Source organism: Ursus americanus, chromosome 12 (genome assembly GCF_024610735.1).
Source record: "Ursus americanus isolate L20-20 chromosome 12, mUrsAme1.1.p, whole genome shotgun sequence".
NCBI lineage: Eukaryota > Metazoa > Chordata > Mammalia > Carnivora > Ursidae > Ursus > Ursus americanus.
Genome location: NC_142138.1, coordinates 66,922,833 through 66,942,793, shown reverse-complemented (window position 1 = coordinate 66,942,793; position 19,961 = coordinate 66,922,833). Strand labels below are relative to the sequence as shown.

The 19,961-nt window shown below is 42.3% G+C and overlaps 1 protein-coding gene across 6 annotated transcripts in view; it reads right to left on the bottom strand.

Moving 5' to 3' along the window:
- Positions 1–19,961, bottom strand: part of PDE4DIP (phosphodiesterase 4D interacting protein) — a 166,874-nt gene that overhangs the window by 104,341 nt on the left and 42,572 nt on the right. The gene's annotated exons all lie outside the window — the stretch shown is intronic.

Below are 19,961 nucleotides of genomic sequence, written 5' to 3'. Positions count from 1 at the left end.
TACGTTGCCTTTATCATTAAATTGGATTTTTATAAATTGCATTTGCTTAAGGTGATAGGGGATTCTGATGGTAATTCTATGAAGGAGACAATTTTTGTTGAGGTGAAACAGCAATAAATTATGACTTGATAAACTGAAAAAGGAAATAAAAACATCCCAAGAGAAGTAAAGTATGAACAGAGATTTGGTGAAATGTTGTCCACGGAATGTCTAACACAGCTTGAACGGCCTGGTGTATGATGAAGAGTGGGAAGTCGGCACAGAAAATGTTTACAACTAGTTTGTGAAGACGACTGAACAGTAGTCAGTAGAGAACAAGAACTCACCAGGGAGCTTTAGGCAAAATATTGCCATGATCAGGTCTGTGTTGGGGAAGGAGTTTACAGTAGATGTAAAAAAGATGAATGAGTCAGGAGCGACTGCTCAGAATAGAGATAGGGACTCTCTGGGGTCAAAGAGGTACAGGAAGCAAGACTCAAAAGGCATTTCCAAGGGGGAATCCGTGGGGCTTGCTGGTTTGAGAGAGAGAGAGAAGCAAAGACAATGCTGAGATTTCTAGCATGTGGGTGGTAATGCATACTATTAACTAAAATAGGGAACAGAAGGGGCGCCTGGGTGGCTCAGTCGTTCAGCATCTGCCTTCGGCTCAGAGCGTGATCCCGGCGTTCTGGGATCGAGCCCCACATCAGGCTCCTCCGCTGGGAGCCTGCTTCTTCCTCTCCCGCTCCCCCTGCTTGTGTTCCCTCTCTTGCTGGCTGTCTCTCTCTCTGTCAAATAAATAAATAAAATCTTTAAAAATAAATAAATAAAATAAAATAAAATAAAATAGGGAACAGAAAATGAGGAGCAGGTGTGTTGGGGAATGTAAGGAGGAGTCTAACAATACTAGTCAGGGATCTGCTTTATTAAGGCTTAGAGCAGAGTACACAGAGATGAGTTGGTCCCTTCCCTGAATACATAGTATGAAGCAGGAAGAATTTCATCAGTACTATGTTATGGACTTCATCATGTGCACCTCAGTTTTCCCACAGGTATATTGTGGTTGCTTTTTTTTTTTTTAAACGAAGATAATAATGTCTATTCCACAGGGAGCTTTGTGCAGATTCAATGGGATAAGGAACATAATACACTTAGAACGCCTAGAACTCTGCCTTGCACACAGCTACTCAACAACCTATGTTCACTGGCTCATGAGTGTCAGTCAAGAGATCTTCACCCCACCAGGAAAAATATTTAAATCTAAAGGGGGAAAAAATGGAATGTTAACTACACTGGCATTAAAAGAGAAAAAGAAAAAAAGAAAAAAAATGGAGGATACAAATTCTATGGGCTCTCTCTGTTCCAAATCCCAGATAAGAAAATGAAGTCAATACTTGAATTAACTTGGCAAAAGATTCCAGGTCCCTCATTTTAAAGAGAAGGAAACTGAAACTCAAAGACTTCCTCTAAGGTAAAAACAATAATCGAATCCAGCATTGCATTTTTGCTCCAGCATTTCAGCCAGAGATCAGCCCAGGAAGCATTACCAATGTTTGCTTGATTTAGCAGAATGTGGTAAATTGTAGAATTAGGGAATGTTCTACATTAGGCAGCTAAGTATAGTGGTCAAGAACACAGGCCCTGAAGGTGAGAAGAGGGGCTTGGCAAGCCACCTGCCCTCTCTAAAAACCTCAACCTCCTCATCTACCAAAGGAGGATCAGAATGGCACCTCTCTTATTAGGGTGTTAAGAAGGTTAAATGAAATAATGCACAAAACATACATTGCACAATACATGGCACGCAGTAAGCATTCAGAAAATGTTAGCTATTATTAACTATAAAAACAAAAATTTACCCTCTCTGACTGGGACAGCTGAGGTTCTCAACCAATCCCATGTTAAACTAATGTTATGTCATGGAAAGGAAAGAAAATTACTACACCAAAGGTAGGCTATCCCAGAAACCTGCACAAGAATACACACAATCTGAACAGTTTTCACGCGAGCTTTATCCTTCTGAGATAAGTAGAAATGAGAAAGGAAAAGAAGGGAAAGAAAAGAAGAAATAGGAAAGGTGAAAAATAGAATTACTTCTCCAGGCTTTGGCATTAGGTCGATTCAATGAAATAGCCAATAAAGTTTATGAGGCTCAGGCAGAACTGCTAAAATAGTTTCATCTCCACAAGACTAGATCCTAAATCTTATGATCATTTATTCCAGTGGATCAAGGTACCTTCATGGGTGTTACAAAATCTACCGCATGGAAACGAGAGTACATAACCAATTGACAGCAGTGTGGTCTAACCCTTCTGTAACCTCTTTCTGCAGAAAATTCTCTGCATGGTTTATCACATTTATTCATTCTCCATTAGCAAATATTCATATGCAAATTGTCCAATTCTAAGTACAGCTGGAGTGGATCCCAATTTAACTGCATCTGCTTATCTTATTACCAAGTCTTGTCAGCTCTTTGTCAAGATATCTGAGGAAATTTTTGTACTCAAGAAAGGGGCAGCTGGGCTGATGGGGGAGAGAGAGCCTGTTTTTCTACATGTCCCCAGAGGAGTACTCACCCATCTAATTGAAGGAAAATTTTCACTGATGAAGCTAAAATTAAGTGGTTGGAAATACAATAAACCTTCATTATAATGTTAGTACCTAGAGTTTGAGAACTGGGCTAATGATGAGTTTATAGATTAACTGTGTTTAAGCAGACTTTCTCTGTGTCGCAACTTGTCTTGTTTCCAGAAAAATCACGTGACTGGAGTCTTAACAGCAATCAATGTTAAACACAGGATTCTCCTGAACTGATTTCCACCCTGGTGTTTACTGCAAAGTTCAACACAGAACCAGGCTAAAAGCAACCAGTGGTAACCAATTACCTAACTCCTCTCCAAGGCTTCAATTTTAACTCTACAAATTGATCCATTGCTCATAACCTCATATTCATGCAAGTGTGTGTGTGTGTGTGTGTGTGTGTGTGTGTGTGTGTGTGTGTGTTTCAATTACTCAAAGAATCTTGAGGACGGGGATTATGTCTTATTTTATATCTCTCATAATTTGCTGCTAGGGTTAAGAGCAGGCACTTAAAAGAAAAAAAAAGCTTGACAGCATACAGCCATTGATAAAATCAGCAAGTAAAATATGTGTTAGAGATTAAAGGTTGCTGGAACCAAAGTTCTACCCATTGCAGTTCCTGACCTCAGGAAGTTCTCAGTGTAATAAGATGTGAATTGGGATCAGTGAGTGAAGGAAATGGATATCACTGTCTTTGCAAGACAGTAGGTATAAGCCAGAGAGGAGCACGGCCTTCCATAGAAGAGTCCTTATTTGGGACGAAAATAAATATGGCCAGATCGTACTTTAAATCAATTCTGTAAACTAAAATAATTCAAGAAGAAATAGGTTGGCAGGCAGAAGAGTCTCAAAATCTTGTGAGCAGACCCTCTTATAGTTTGTGATTATTCAAAGTGAAAACTAACTCTTAGTGGGTGAGTTTTACTTTAAAATCTTTTCTTTTTAGAACTGTATTCCTTCTAGGAAAAGTACAGTTCATAAATATTTTTTGCATACAGAGTAAATTTCTTTTCCGGACCTCTCTGATGCCACTAGGGCAAAGCCATAGCTCTATAAAACAGGGCAAAATATTGACTATTTTCATAAGGGGTTCTATGTGTCCCGACCAAGGGACAAATGACTGGTCCCTACGAGTCCCTAGAAATGCATTTTAGTAGCTTCCAAGTGACTTATTTATAGATGAAGTTCCTTTCCATTCACCCAGTTTCAAAGCAAAAATAGAACTCTAGTGGGTCTAAATACTTGGTTCTGTCATTAACTAACTGTGTGACCCTGGACTGGTCATCCCCAAAACTTTCTGTTTTTATATAATTAATTTAAATCAGAGACTCTCTGTCTTGCCCATAAGAATTATAATACAACCCCCATTGCTTATCTCAGTTGATATGAGACACTTAGCCCCACCTAGGGTAGGGGGAAAGACTTTATTCAGTCCCTGTCTTTCTACTGTCATCCACTAGCACAGTGAAGCCCCAAATTAGACACACAGGTTGCCCCAACATGTGACAAGTGTCCTTCATTGTCAGGGAAAGGACAATAAGGCAGTTGTCTTCAACCTCAGTAACCAGAAGACTACGAGACAAGGGCACTCTTCTGCCAGAGACTGCCTTAGTGTCCAGTCCCCCAAAGAGATGGAAGAAACCAAGTGGAAAAGTTTCGGCTTATACAATACAGAATACAAGGATCCTCATCCAAATAACGAAACCCCTCTATTCAGGTCACTCTTTCAAGCCCTACCATGTCTGTCCTTAGCAGAGGCCTGAAAACAATACCACTTCCTTCCTAGCCCAGTTTACCTTGGTCAGACAAACACAGACTGAATCCGCACTGGGGCCATGGATGGGTTCTCAGGTGACTGGGTATTTGGACCGACGAAGCCAGGGCTCATGTGTGTGTGTGTGTGTGTGAGAGAGAGAGAGAGAGAGAGAAAGAGAAAGAGAGACAGAGACAGAAAGGGTGCTCATTGGGAAGAGGACAGGGTAGCTGACTTGTGAGATTTGTATTTTCATCCAATTCTAGTACTCTAATAGGTACTAGAAAGAGCAAGGCAGTCACAACCATGGTCCTCAGGGAATTTGCAGCCTATAAGGGCAATTAACCAGACGATTATAATACAGTGTGATAAGCAGAGGAGACCTAAGGACACCATGCTGATCTCAGGGCTGTGAGCTCGAGCCTCACATTGGGTGTAGACAGTACTTAAAAATGAAATCTTAAAAAACAAAAAACAGAGAAGAACTAGCATCAGATAGCTGAATGGAAATGCACGCAGGTGGGAGGTATAAATGGCAGCAGATACACAAATCCTGCAACTCCTAGCTTTAGCCTCCAAAGAAATACTCATAGACTCAACTCAGGTACGTCATAACTTGGGTTGCCCTTCCTCTCATTTCCCTCATTCCAATCTTTCAGGAAGGAGGCCTATAAATCAGAAACTACAGAGCTGCCGAGGGAAAATAAAGGAGGTGGTACTCAGGGTAGCGTATGGTACAATGCAGTGTATGTAGAGGCCGCCTGCAGGCAACTGGCTCCAAGGATGGAATGTAGAAAGGACCCACAGGACCCCCTGGCTGGATAAAGACAGGCCCATCGGGTGACCCATCTCCAACATACCCATAGGCCCTCACTGACCAGTGGGCTACTTACAACCAAGCACAGTTACCAAAAAAGGGAAGATTCCCTACATTGCCATGCCTCCTCACCTTCCCCCTTTAACCACCCCCCACCCCCACTGACTCCTTGCAGAGAGTCTCTGCTCTGTTGTCCGCCCGCCACTCTCTTGCAGTGTATTCAATAAACTACGATCTCCTTTGTCTGCCTCCAGTGAATTCTTTCACTGTCTGTGCTACCGGCTCTCACCCAATCACCGTCCCACATTTCGGGGGAGCCCCTGTCGGATCAAGAGACATCCCATTTAGACACCACAGTGTAGACTTTAGAACTAAACTGTCCTGGGTTCAAATACAAACTCTCTCACATTCTATTAGGTTGACTCACATGAAAGTGCAAATATTCAACCATTTTTTACAGTTTCACATAGTTTCACATAGTTCATCCTCTGCATTCTAGAGGTAAAACATGTAACCTAAGTTTTAGTTACTAACAGCACTACTTTTCAGGGATATTGAAAAATTAAACGAAAAGATGTAAGTGAAAATACTTGACATATGGTGGGTGTTCAATAAACATTAGTTTCCCCAAAGGGAGTGAGATGCGTGAATCATAGGAAGGAGAAAGAACCCTTTCTGGCCAACCCTGAGTACAGGAACCCAAGAAAAGATAGATGGAAATGAGGTGTCTTGGGGCACCTGGCTCGCTCAATTGGTTAAGCGTCAGACTCTTGATCTCAGCTCAGGTCTTGATCTCAGGGTTGTGAGTTCAAACCCTGCATTGGGCTCCATGCTGAACATGGAGCCTACTAAAAAAAATAATAAAAAAAAAGAGGTGTCTGGATTTTGATGGTGCAGGAGCCTGCTGGGGGCGGGGGACAGGGGGAGTATATGAGAAACCTCTGTACCTTCTGCTCATTTTGCTGTGCACCTAAAAGTACACTAAAAGATAAAGTCTATTTTAAAAATATGGGGGAAAATAGGAGAGGTGATTTGGGCTTGTTTTATTTAGACTCTGAGCTCAGAGGTCCCAATATACACACTGCCTTGGTGTTCACACTGATCTGTAACTTAAGCCCTTCTCAGCCACCCTTTAAAAATCTTGGTGGAGTCCCAGAAGCCTCTGTTGATTTGGCCCAACTGAGCTGGCAAGTGAGAAAACATACATATAAATACCAATGATCTCAGTGATCCTCTCCCCCTCCCAGCACATTCCTTAGCAGGACGAATTGCTCTAACTTGGCTGGAGCCTCTCCGTTCACAAATAGGCCTGGCTGGGCTTAATTTAGCAAAGTGCAGGCCTCCTGTGAAAGCCAGGAGTGAGGGTAGAGCCCCTGCAATACCCAGGACACCTCGTATAGAGACAGGAACCCCGCCCCACCGAAGGGGCTGAAAGGATTACTCAGAATGATCTGTTTCCCTCAGCTATTCAGGAATGGGAGCTCAGGGGAACCATCCTGTGCTTTCTTTGACTTCTCTTTGGACAGCAGGTATAGAATTGAGATAAGTAAAAATTTACTCTGGAGTTAAAAGTATAAAAACTATATTAATTTTTCTATAGATACATTGGTGCACAGGACACCAGTGGTTTACTAAATATTTTAAAGTTACCCATGACATCCAACATGATCTGACATTCCTGCCCAAATTCAGCTCTCAATTCTGGATTGACACTTGCTTTGATGTATTCTCCAAAAAGCATAAAGCCACTTACTGGTGGTTCTGCAAAATGCAGGACAGAGTCCATTTCTCACCCTGAAGTTTATATTACAAACTGGGATGGAAGTTCTAAGACCTGCCAGTCACTCCTCCAAAGCCTTGCTGTGTCCCGAAGCCACGTGCTCTGACTGGGCTAGTCTGCTGAAGTTATACCTCTGCTTGGGATCCGGGACAGTGCTTAGACTGTAGAGTCCAAGCTGTGTGGTCCAGGATGGTAGCCACGAGCCACATGTAGCTACTGAACCCTTAAGATGTGACTAGTCCAAACTGAGATGTGCTGTAAGGATTTCAAAGACCTAATACACACTGGGTTGCAAAAATTAGCCACAGCTAAGGAACATATAAAATCTCAATAATTTTTAAATATTGATTTCATGTTGAAATGATAGTATTTTAAATATATTATTAACTTTCATTTCATGTGTTTCTTTTTACTTTTTTTTGTAATGTGGCCACTGTAAAGTACTGTAAAGTACATCTGTGGCTCCTATCACGTTTCTGCTGGACAGTGCTGCCCCATAAGATGTTAGGTGGAAGGTGCACTAGTTTCAAGTACACAGAATGAAGACATGCTCTGACATGCATCACAGTTAGTTCTGCAGTGGAAGAGCACCTTTCAGAGTTTTCATGGGGTTATGGCATTCATCAACCAACAAAATACAGAAGTGACTCCAGCTAATTATAAGTGAAGCAAAACTATCTAGGGGGGTGATAAGAGGAGATACCAGGTGGCTGAACAAAAGTCAGATCACAGGGGCACCTGGGTGCTCAGTCGGTTGAGCGTCTGACTTCGGCTCAGGTCACGATCCCAGGGTCCTAGAATCCAGCCCTGAGTTGGGCTCCCTGCTCAGTGGGGAGCCTGATTCTCCCTCCCCTCCCTCTCTGCACCTTCCCCTCTGCCCCTCCTTGTGCTTTCTCTCCCCATCTTTCTCTCTCAAATAAATAAATAAAACCTTGAAAAAGAAGAAAGTCAGATCACTGTACTATCCAAACTACGTTCAGACAGTAAACAGCAAGTGTCAGGAAGGCAGCACCCTCTCTGTCTTCTCACCAATGTGCCCTCGTCGCCCGCACAGTGCCCATACACAGAAGATGATTATATATTTATCAAATGAAAAGATGTTGTTCTAAATGGAAATACAACCCACTCAAACAATTCTCACTGTCAAGAATTTCCTTGTCTTACACTTTCTTTTCTCAGTTCGTTGGCTTTCCACTTCTGCCAATCCTTGGAGTGACTACTCAGTTCTAGGATGTTCACCTGGAACACCAGCTTCTGGACCTCTCAGGTGGAGGAAATAGCAAAGGCGGCCCACCTCTTCCATACAGACAGACCTCACCGGCAACTTCTGGGCATTTGCAATTGATCAACAAATTTACTAAGTTTCTATGATGGGCTCAACACTGTTGAAGATTATGTGAAGCTACAGAGGAAGTCTGAGATCAATCCAACCCACACAGTGTTTCCAATCTAGAAGGAGATAAGAAATGCATACATGGAAAGATGACTGCCAGCTGGGGATTAAATAACAGGTGCTAAATAACGCATCTGCCCTGTAACTGCTGTTAGAGCAGAGAGAGTACAAGAGGATTTTAGGCAGTGGTGATGAGGAAAGGCCCACTGAGCAGATGCAAGCTGAGTTGGACTCTGAAACCCAAGTAGAGTCTGGATAGGCAGAAAAAAAGGATACAGGTGTTCCAGGTGTGAACAAGGATGTGTGGGCAGGAATGAGCACACATGCGGGGGAGTGACTCACTCCAGGAACATGTCTGCAAATACAGAGTATGAGAATAAAGCTTGCTTCCTACTTCATTAAGAATCTTAAAACAACTGGAAGAAAACTGACAGTCTCCTACCACCACATCTATCCATCCACCAGCATCTGTGCTCACACACTCTGTCTTTTCACTTGTGACCACAGATCAACTTTCCATGCTCCTGTCTAAAGCCAAACCTCCCACCTACGCATTAGGGCTCATTCTCTCTACTGCTCAAAAATAATGTCCGGCAAGTCTCCCCTCTCTCCTCTACCAATATTTCACTTTCTACTGGAAAATTCTGTTGGTATATAAATGTGCTATTATTCATCCATCTTTTTAAAAAATCTTCTGCAGACCCCACACTGTTACTAGTTAGCGTCCTTTTTCTTTGCTCTCCTGTGCAACAAAACTCTTCAACATACTGGGTCATACTCACTGACTTGACTCCTCCTCCTGTTAGTTGTTAAACTAATGCAATCAGGCTTTTGTGTCCACCAGTCCACCAAAATGACTCTAATCAAGATCTCAAAGGGCATTTGTGTTGTTAAATCCAAAGGTCAATTCTAGTCATCCTATTACTTGACTATCATCAGCATTTCAAAAGGTTGATCCCTCCCCCTTCCATTACACACTTCCTTCATTTGGCCTCCCCAACTCCAGACTCTCTTGGTTTCCTCCCACTTCACCGGTTACATCTTCTCTTTCTCCTTTGCTGGTTCTCCCTCCTTTCCCCCAGCTGTTAAATGTTAGAATGACCCAGGGCTTAGCCTTTGGTCCTTTTCTCCACCCCCTTGGTAGGTCAAACTCCCTTGGTGATCTCATCCAGTCTCATGGCTTTCAATACCAACTATATGCTGATACTTGCAATATTTACACCTCCCCCAAACCCTTCATCCAGAACTCCAGATTTATATACTCAACTGCTTATTTGATATGGCCGCTGGTAATGTTCAACAAATACCTCAAACACAAAATGTCCCAAATTAACTCCCTACCCTCAAAGGAACTCTTTACCCTCAAATCTGCTCTATACATAACCTTCCCTATCTCAATTATGGCAACTCCATCCTTCCATCTGCTTAAGCCAAAAGCCCTGGGGTCTTCTGTAACTCCTTTCCTTCTCTCATTGGCTCTTTTCACTGCCAGTGCATCAGCAATTTCGTTGGTGTTCCCTTCACTGCTTATCCCCACCTCGACTGCTATTACTTTAGTCTGATTACCACCGTCTCCTATGTTAATTATTGCAATGGCTTCCCAGTCACCATCCTAGCCTGTACTCTTGTCCTTCTACAGCCTATTCTCAGTACCATCGCCACAACAATCTTTTCAAAAGTCAAATAGGACTGTCATTCCTCAGCTCATTCCCCTGCTTAAAATTCTATAATGGCTTCCCTTGGAGTCACTTAGAGTAAAAACTGAAGTCTCTAAAATGATCTACAAGGGCCATTCTGATCTATACCAGTCCCTTTTCCTCTGAGGCCTCACCTCCCAACATTCTCACCCTTTCTCACGTTGCTTTGGCCACAATGGTTTTCCTACACTTTCTCTGCCTGAAATGTTCTTTCCCAGGTACCTGTTTGGCTAACTTCCTCATTTCCTTCAAGTCATTACTTAAAAATCATTTCCTATGGAATAGCTACTGTGTGTGTGTGTGTGTGTGTGTGTGTGTATGTTTTTAAAGATTTTATTTATTTATTTGACAGAGAGAGAGAGACAGCCAGTGACAGAGGGAACACACGCAGGCGGAGTGGGAGAGGGAACACACGCAGGCGGAGTGGGAAAGGAAGAAGCAGGCTCCCAGCGGAGCAGGGGGCCCGATGCAGGGCTCGAGCCCAGGACCCTGGGATCAGGCCCTGAGCCGAAGGCAGACGCTCAATGACTGAGCTACCCAGGCACCCCTGGCATAGCTACTTTGGAAAACAGTTTGGCAGTATCTTATAAGTTGAATACATGCTTATTGTGTGACCTAACAATTCCACTACTGGGTATTTACCCAGGAGAAATAAAACATGAAATAGGACATGAAATTTCATAGCAGCCTAATTCATAATAGCCAATCACTGGACATAACCCATACACTCATCAACAGGTAAATGGAAAAGCAAATTGCATCATATTCATATGATGGAATATTACTCAGCAATAAAAAGGGACGAACTACTGACATAACAACATAGATAAACCTCAAAATCACGGCGTGAAAGAAGTCCAATACCAGAATCTACACTGTATTATTCCATTTATATGAAATTCTAGAATAGCAAAACTAAGCTATAGACAGAAAGTAGACCAGTGGCTTCCTGCAGCCAATGGTGTGAGAGAACTGGCACCAATGGGACATACAGCAACTTTTTTGGGTGATGGAAATGGTTTACATCTCAATTGTGTGGTGGTTGTGGCATGGTTATATACATTTGTTCAAATTCACCAAACTATACACTTAATACAATTGACTGAAACAAAAAGATCAAAGGATAATAGAAATGATAAAGAAAGTGGCAAGGCAAACAGCCAGGTGCAAAGGGTAAGCAAGAAGCTCAGAACAGAGACCACCAATCTGGGAAGCCTTCACTGTCTCACGTCAGCCTTGAGGACTATCAATGTTGTGAGGGTAAAACCCAGTAACCAATCTTCCTCTGTGGCCACTAACATGTTTAATTACTTCCCGTCCATCTTCCCTCTGCAAAATAAGTGGGAAGATTGGACAGATTCTAACATGGTTCCCCATGATCCTTGCCTCCCGGTATTCACACTTTTGTGTAATCCCTTCCCCTTGAGTACGGGCAGGATGTGTAACTTGCTTCTAACCAGCAGAACATGGCAAAGGTGACAGAATGTCACTCCTGTGACTATGTTAAGTTTTAAGATTCCGTTTCGCTAGCAGACTCGCTCTAGAGCCTGCTGACTTGATGAGATAAGTGGCCATATGGGACAAGCTCTCATGGCAAGGAACAGAGGTGGCTTCAAGGAACTGTGGGCAGCCTCTAGCTAACACCCAGCAAGAAGCCAGGACCCTTCGTCCTACCACCACAAGGAAATGAATCCTGTCAACAACCCACGCGAGTTCAGAAGCTGTTCTTCCCTAGTCAAGCCTTCAGATGAAAACTCAGCCTGGCCAGTATCTTGGTGGTAGCCTAGTGAAACCTTGAGCATAGAACTCAGTGAAGTCCTGCCTTTACTGCTCACACATGAACGGTGAGATAATAAATACGTATGTGTTTTTAAAATCACTTTCTAAAAATGGCCTCCCCTGACCATTTTTTAAAAGATTTTATTTGAGAGAGAGAGCACAAGTGGGGTGGCAGAGGAGGGGCGAGGGGGGGGGAGCAGACTCCCCATTGAGCAGGGAGCCAGATGTAGGGTTCAATCCCAGAACCCTGGAATCACGACCTAAGCTGAAGGCAGAAGCTTAACCGACTGAGCCACCCAGGCACCCCCCTGACCAGTTTTTAATACTGCAACCTAGCCTTTACTTTTACACTTTTTGAACTCCTTACCCTGCTCTACCGTTTTCTTTTTTTCCCCAGGAGGGCTTATTACTTTCCAATATTGTACATATTTTATTTATTTATAATATTTACTGTTCATTGTCTATTTCCTCATGCCAGAATATAAATTCCATGAGGGTAGGGATGCTAGTCTGTTCTGCTCATTGATATATATTCCAATCACCTCCAATAGCATCTGGAACATGGTATGTGTTCAATAAATAGTTTTAAATGAATGAGACCTAATGCTTAGGTTTCAACTAGGATCAACCTTGTCAGCAGAAACAGAGTACAACTAAACACCATCTGTGACAAACTGAGACATCTCAAATCTACTGTTAGGTCACCTCTGAGTCTGTTCTTCCCCAAATTAAACAATCCAATTCCCTTGCCTTTTTCTCATAAGCCTCATTTTTCTGATTTCCTCTGAACTCCTGGAGTCCCATAGCAGACTCCCCACAAGTCTGACAGGACAGTGTACAGGGATAAGGACAGTCTGGTTTCTACTACATTCCACATGGCAATTTGCACCTGTTTTACAAGTAAAAATGAGGTCAATGCCACCTCTCAGTGTAGATACACCAATGAGACAATGCCACCTCTTCCTGCCACAATCTTGGTGAAAGCCACTATGAAAATAGATAGCATTTTACTAGAGCTCCTTCTTTTCTCTTTGGTCAGTCCTTAATACAATGTAGAGTTATTCACTAAAAGGCATCATTTGCATTTGAAAGAGTGACTAACTTTAAAATCTAAAGAATGTGCCAAGGCCTTGCTTATTAACTGAAGAATCAGGTCATGTAGCTGCTGGGCTACCAGGTACACACCCTGAGGCTGTTCATGGCACATCTGGTCCTGTGAAAACTGGGGACAAGACACCAACTTCCTATAGCTATAAAACGGCTGAGATCGAAATATGTGTAACATGAAGAGAATGGTGCCCAGCATGTAGTAAACACTAAATGGACATCCTCCTCCCTTGGGCTTAAATGGGAAGCATTTAGCATTTATTTTCCATGTGTCTGTGTGAGTTTGGGGAAAGGCGAGAGAGGATATGGGACAAAGAAGGACAGAAAGGGCCTAAGCTTGGGGAAAACACTGACACCAGAGACAGGCCCAGACCCGGGTCCAGAAACTCTACCTAGAAATAGATAGAGGAGGAGTCCTCTGGCTCTTATTCTCATGACCACTTATTTTCCTCCAGTTTATAATCAAGACCCTTAGGCACTGGGGACATACTCTGGCACCCTGAAGAAGTAGGGGAAACAGAGAAAAGAGGGGCGAGAAAAAGTAGGAAGGTAGCAGTTAAGGGTAGAGAAAGCCCTAAGTGGAGTTCCAGGTCATTCGCTAACTGTAGGGATTCAGGTCAGCCCCCCTATGTGGCCCCTGCATAACCAACCTTTCTACAGCTGAAGGAACCCCCTGCTCTCACCTCAGTTACCACTACCCTGACTCTGTCTGGGTCCTCTGAGGCTCTAAAGGGTTTGGCAGCAAGCTGGGCTTCTCCGCAATCCCACAACCTGGAAGGGAGTGGCGAGAAAGAAGACTACTTCAAATGGACGCTGCTCCCCACCTTTAAGAGATCTGCTCCCCTGAGCTCATGCGGTCCACTATCTTCTTGTCATTGATTGAGTTTGTCAGGTGGGCAGAACAAGACTGTTTGCACTGAGCCTATACTCAGCTTGACTGGAGACAAGCTGAGTAGGGAATGTATCTCTGTGAGGGGCAGCCTCAGAGAGAAGGTCTGAAACCTGTCAAGAAAAGTGCCTTAGAAGGATTTGCTCACTTCTGTCCCTCAGCCAGGACCTAGACTCTCCTTTTGCAGCTCCAGGCCTGGCTCCCCTGCTGGCGGCCTCCTTCCACTTCCCCAGGGGCTTGAAGGAGGGCTTCCTCCTCAAGCCTCCATGCAGGCTTTCTACATCACTGTATGCACAGGGAGGTGGCTTCCTGCCCTTCATGGCAGCAGGGCCTTGCATGAGGTCGGGAGATGAAAAGCTGGCATTACAAGGCAGTCAGTGCCTTTCATTTGCTCCCCACCTCTCCAAGCCAAGTTTCCAAATAACAGGGATGGTAACTGCCCAGTGCTGCCCAAAGTCCGTTCTAAAGCTGCTTGGCAAAAAGCCACCTGACTATTACTAGCTTTCCACAGAACGGCATGTACCAAGTTGGAGCACTGTCTTTTGGTGTGTGGGTGGATTAGCTGCTATTTAACATGATAGGGCGGGCTCCTTTCCAGTTTGCACCAGCCCCCACTATGTGCCTTCTCCATGTATAACAGAGCCCCATTTCTCTGTGAAGTTGAACTTGCTTATGTGAGACAGCAAAGGCCAGGAGCAGGAAGCAGAGCAAAAAAAAACCCACAAAAGTTCATAATGGCTTTTGGAAACATAAATGAAACTCCTGGAAAAGGGGTATATAGGCTGAGGAATAAATATTTTCTTTTGGAAGCACACACAGAGTACAGAATCCTTATCTGTGAATTGCTCTAGCTCCTGCTGTGTAATATTCTATTTTAGCCCAGTAGTGCAAAGGGGAAGAAAGTCTCAACTTCTGACAAGTATATGAATCCCTTGAACTTTTGTTGAAGACCAAGGAAGTCCCTGCAAATTCATGGACAGGTAGTAAGGCCCCCTGGATTCTAGTCTCAACTTGACCATTAGCTTGCTCTGTGACCTTAGGCAAGTGACTTTACTACTCTGGGCCTCAGTTTCCTTATCTCAAAAATAAATTAGGAAAAGCTAAGTGAATGGTATATAGAAACCATATTATTTTTGCAACTTTTCTGTGAATCTACAATTATTTTAAAATAAAAATCTTTCCTAAAAAGTAAAGAGGTTACCATATGATCCAATAATTCCATCACTGGGTATTTACCCAAAGAAAATGAAAACACTAATTCGAAAAGATGCATGCGTTCCTATGTGTATTTATTGCTGCGTTATTTATATTAACCAAGATATGGAAAAAGCCCAAGTATCCATCTATAGGTGAGTAAATAAAAAGACGCAGAATGCGCATGCACGCACGCACGCGTGCACGCACACACACACACACAGAAGTATTACTCAGCCATAAAAAAGAATCAAATCTTGCCATTTGCAACAACATGGATGGATCTAAAGGATATAATGCTATGTGAAATAAGTCAATCAGAGAAAGACAAATACCATATGACTTCATTCATATGTGAGATTTAAGAAACAAAACAAAGGAAAAAAGATAAAAACAAACTCTTACATACAGAGGACAAACATGGTTGCTAGAGGAGAGTAGGTGGTGGGATAGGTGAAATAGATAAAGGGGATTAAGAGTACATTTATCATGATGAGCACTGAGAAATGCAGAGATCAATCACTATATTTTATACCTAAAAGTAATATAACACTGTATGTTAGTTACACTTGAATAAAAAAATTATTGTTGGACTTACACTGAATTTACAGATAAATCTATCTGGGGAGATGTATCATAGTATCCAAAAAATTCTGATTGATCATATTACTTTTAGTTTCTAAGTATAGAATAATCTATTTTTGCTATTAAAATTATTATCAACAAAATGTTTTGTGATTGTTTATGATGATAATCCTCCAATTTTTCTGTAATTTCTTACATACAGTGTCTCATCCATAGTAGCAATTGAAAAACTGTCCTGTGGGGCGCCTGGGTGGCACAGCGGTTAATCGTCTGCCTTCGGCTCAGGGCGTGATCCTGGCGTTATGGGATCGAGCCCCACATCAGTCTCCTCCGCTATGAGCCTGCTTCTTCCTCTTCCACTCCCCCTGCTTGTGTTCCCTCTCTCGCTGGCTGTCTTTCTCTGTCGAATAAATAAATAAAATCTTTAAAAAAAAACAAAAAAAAACTGCCCTGAGGGGCCATGGTGGGGTGGGGGGGTGAAGGAAATAAAAAGAAAAACTGCTCTCTAGCATGTTACATGCTAATAAGGTTTCTCTATTATACTGCATATTAGCTATTTATTATTTTTATTTTTATTGAAAAATGATTTAATTTTATAAGGTATAAATGGAGTTTTTTGGTTCTCTAACAAATAAAATAATGATAATTCGGAAAAAAAAAAAGGAAAGGCATCATATAAATTATCTCCAAGATCTTCTCTAGCTCCAAACTGTGATTCTGTGTTCTTGTTTATCTCCATTCAGGTGAAAATAAGTCTCTTTCCAGCTATCCAAATATATTTGTGCCCACTCTTCCTACTGCAGACAAGATGATGATTAGCCCCAGCTCAAACCTGATTTTTTATTTTTAACATATCTCATATTCTAGGCAAAAATTGAATTCTCCAAAAGCACATTAAAAACACTCCATCCATATCCACTTTGTTCCTGTAAACAAGCAAATTCATCAAGTAGGGAAAAGCTGTTTCTGGCAGTCCATGCTTACAGAATCTCAGTTTTTCCCTAGCAACTGGGCTAATTATAACTCCAGCTACCTGGTAACGGCACTCGATTTCCCTCACATTGGCTGGCAGTTTTAAAGCCATCTCAGCTGTGCTGGCACCTCCTTTACTGAGAAGGCATCAGAGGAGTCGAGAGACTGGGAGACCTATGCTAGGTGAGAGTACGCAAAGAGGCTGCTCAGAACCTCAGAACTTGAGCACCGGGAGGGATGTTAGTGACCATCCTGGTCCAACCCTCTCATTTTAAACATAAGTAACCAGAGGCCCAGAAAAAGTGACTTGTTTTAGGAACCTCGAAGTCTTCGTGATGTCTTTCTTTTCATCTTCCCGTCCCATCCATCACCCAGTCCTACAGATATTTTACCTACATATTTTACAGATCAGTTCCCTCCCCTCTATTCCTATTCCTGTGGCTCTTGACGTCTCTTGTTTGACCTGTCCTGCTGACTTCCTGCCTTAATCTTCCTTGAGTTCATCCTTCCGACCCACCAGAAGGATCTAGGTGTTCCCTGCTGCTTAAAGCCCATCAGACAATCCTTATCATCCTCAGGATACAGTTTTTGAAATGGCACAAAGAATTATGCCCCACATACTCTTCAGCCTCATTCTGTGTCTAGCACTTAAATTTAGCAGCACGAAACCACTTATAATTCTCCGCGCATTCCATGTGGTTTCTTGCCTTTGGCATTTGCTCCTGGCAAAAGCCCTTTCTTTCCACCTCACCATCCACTGACTAACTAATGATTACTCTCCTTTGAAGACAAAACTCAGGCGTCATCTCCTTTGTAGATTTTCCTTCCATTTATTCTATTCAATTGGGTTAGAGATGCCTCATTTGAGTTCACTTATACTTTGTACACATCTCTCTTACTGCTCGTTACCCCAGTCTATCACTTGTGCTTTACTCATCTTTGAAGCCCCAACTTCTAGCACAGTAGTCAGAATACAGTAGGAATCCAATTAATGTTGATGAATGAGCAAATGGATAAACCCAAAGCTCTCCACATCTATCCCCTGCTTACCTTTCCAATCTCATCTTACTGCTGCCACAAGCCCTTGAGACCATGTTCTAGCCCTACAGAATGACTAACACAAAATGCTTTTTCATGACTTTGTGCCCTTGTACATGCTGTTTTTTCTAAGATGCTCTCTCCATTCTTTGTTGTGTCCTTTTAAGATTCAATTCAAACTTCGCTCATTTGCAAAGCCCTTCCTGGTGGATTTTGTCCTTCTCCTTAGGACTTTAGAGAAATCTTACATTCCTCTATGGTAGCCATTTTTTTTAAAGATTTTATTTATTTATTTATTTATTTGAGAGAGAGAGAACACAAGTGGGAGTGGAAGGGGGAGGGGCAGAGGGAAAGGGAGAAGCAGACTCCACGCTGAGCAGGGAGCCTGACATGGGGCTCAATCCCAGGACCCTGAGATCATGACCTGAGCCGAAGGCAGATGCTTAACTGGCTGAGACACCCAGTGCCCCTATGGTAGCCTTTATTATGCCATTCTTATTTATTTGATATCTTTCTCCACCAGCATCTGGCACAGTCGCTGGCATATAGTAGAGCGTCAGTAGATGTCTGAATGAATGAATGAATGAATGAATGAATGAATGAATGAATGTGTGCAATCATGAGTAATCGAATGGCCAAGGGGATAATGCAAACAAGGCAAACATTTGAGACAGGAATTTAGAATGCCTATTCTTTCAACTATTCATGCTATTTCTATCAGTGTGTAAACTTAGATGTACATAACCAATAGGAAGAGGAAATACCTTTATAATAAGTTTATGCAGAAATATAAATTTTATAGACATAGTTAAGGAGATAATTAGAAATGGATTAGAATTAAATTAGACTCCAGAATTTAGTTTTAGATTTATTTTCTAGTGATTGGAAGAAAAGGTCTTAAATATTCAAAGGAAAATTTTCTTTTTCCCAATAGGCAAGTATTATGACTTCTAATTAAAAGCTCTTAAAAACGAGGGGCGCCTGGGTGGCTCAGTGGGTTAATGGCAAATATTTCTTGAGGGCTTATTATATGATAGGCATTGTGCTGATTTCAACTAATTGGCTCATTTAATCCTCCCTCAGATGCTATAAGATAGGCGCTATTAAAACACCCACTTCAGCTCAGAGAAATTATAGTATTTTCCCAAATTAACGCAGGTAGCAAGCAGTAGAACCAAGATTCCCTCTCAGGTCTGTTGGGTTCATCTCTTAACTATTATCCCCAATGATCACAGGATAGTAGAAATGATGAAAATCAATAGTCTGTTTATCACGATTTTTAAAACCTGCTACAGAAGTATGCTATGTATAAACTTCAAAGTTTGCTCAGGAGAAATATCCAATCTCAAAGATGAGAAAGCACAGCTCAGAGAAGTCAGGCAGTTTAAGGGCTGATAAACAATGAAATACAACTCTTTCAACTCCTATCTGAAGGCCAAAACGACTTTAACCTTCTAGTATCAATAACGTCATACTTAAACACTGACTACCTGGTCCAGGAGGACAACATTCAGTTTTTCCTGATGGTTTTGTTATTGGTTCTGGCCCTGTCAGATTTTAAATTCCATTCTTAAAAGGGAACCTTAAATTTTTTTTAAAACAACCTTTAGGGGCGGGGGGTGCCTGCGTGGCTCAGTTGGTTAAGTGTCCAACTCTTGGTTTCAGCTCAGGTCACCATCTCATGGGCCATAAGATCGAGTCCCACATCAGGCTCTGCGCTCAGTGGGGAGTCTGCTTAAAGATTCTCTCCCTATGCCCCTCCTCCTATGCTCTCTCTCTCAAATAAAATAAATACTTAAAAAAATAAAGCAACCTCGGGTAATAATAAATTCACACAAGTTTAACAAGTAAGTAGTCATCATGGGGCAAACACTGTTGATAGTGGTTTTGCGTGTTCTTTGGGGACTGGATGTTTACCACACAGCAGTGGATTTCATAAATTCCAGGGCTGGGCATATTTCTAGTGGCAGCACACTCAGCAATCATGAGAAGATGCAGGATTAGATAATCAACAACCAGGAAGTCAGCCAAGTTGCCACCCAGAAATTATTTACCACAGCAGCTGCAGTCCAGAAATGCTCACAAGCCAGTCTCCTTAGGAGTGGGCCATACTCAGCTGCGGACCACTTACAGCATTTTCTCTCTTAACTTTGCTCCAGAATCAGGAGTTTATATACTGCAGTGGTTTCTCCCTTCTATGCTTAGACCTTCAAAACTGACTTCCCACAAAAGCTGAACCTACAATTAACATTTGCTACCAACAGGGGGCAGTGGTCCCTGACTAGGCCCCAGTTGACTTGTGCTGAAGGTAAGCAGCCTCTTTCTGTGTTTTTTAAATTGCTTACAAAAATTGAAGTTTAAAGGATAGACACTCAACAGAAAAGCCTCCAGTCTCACAGAA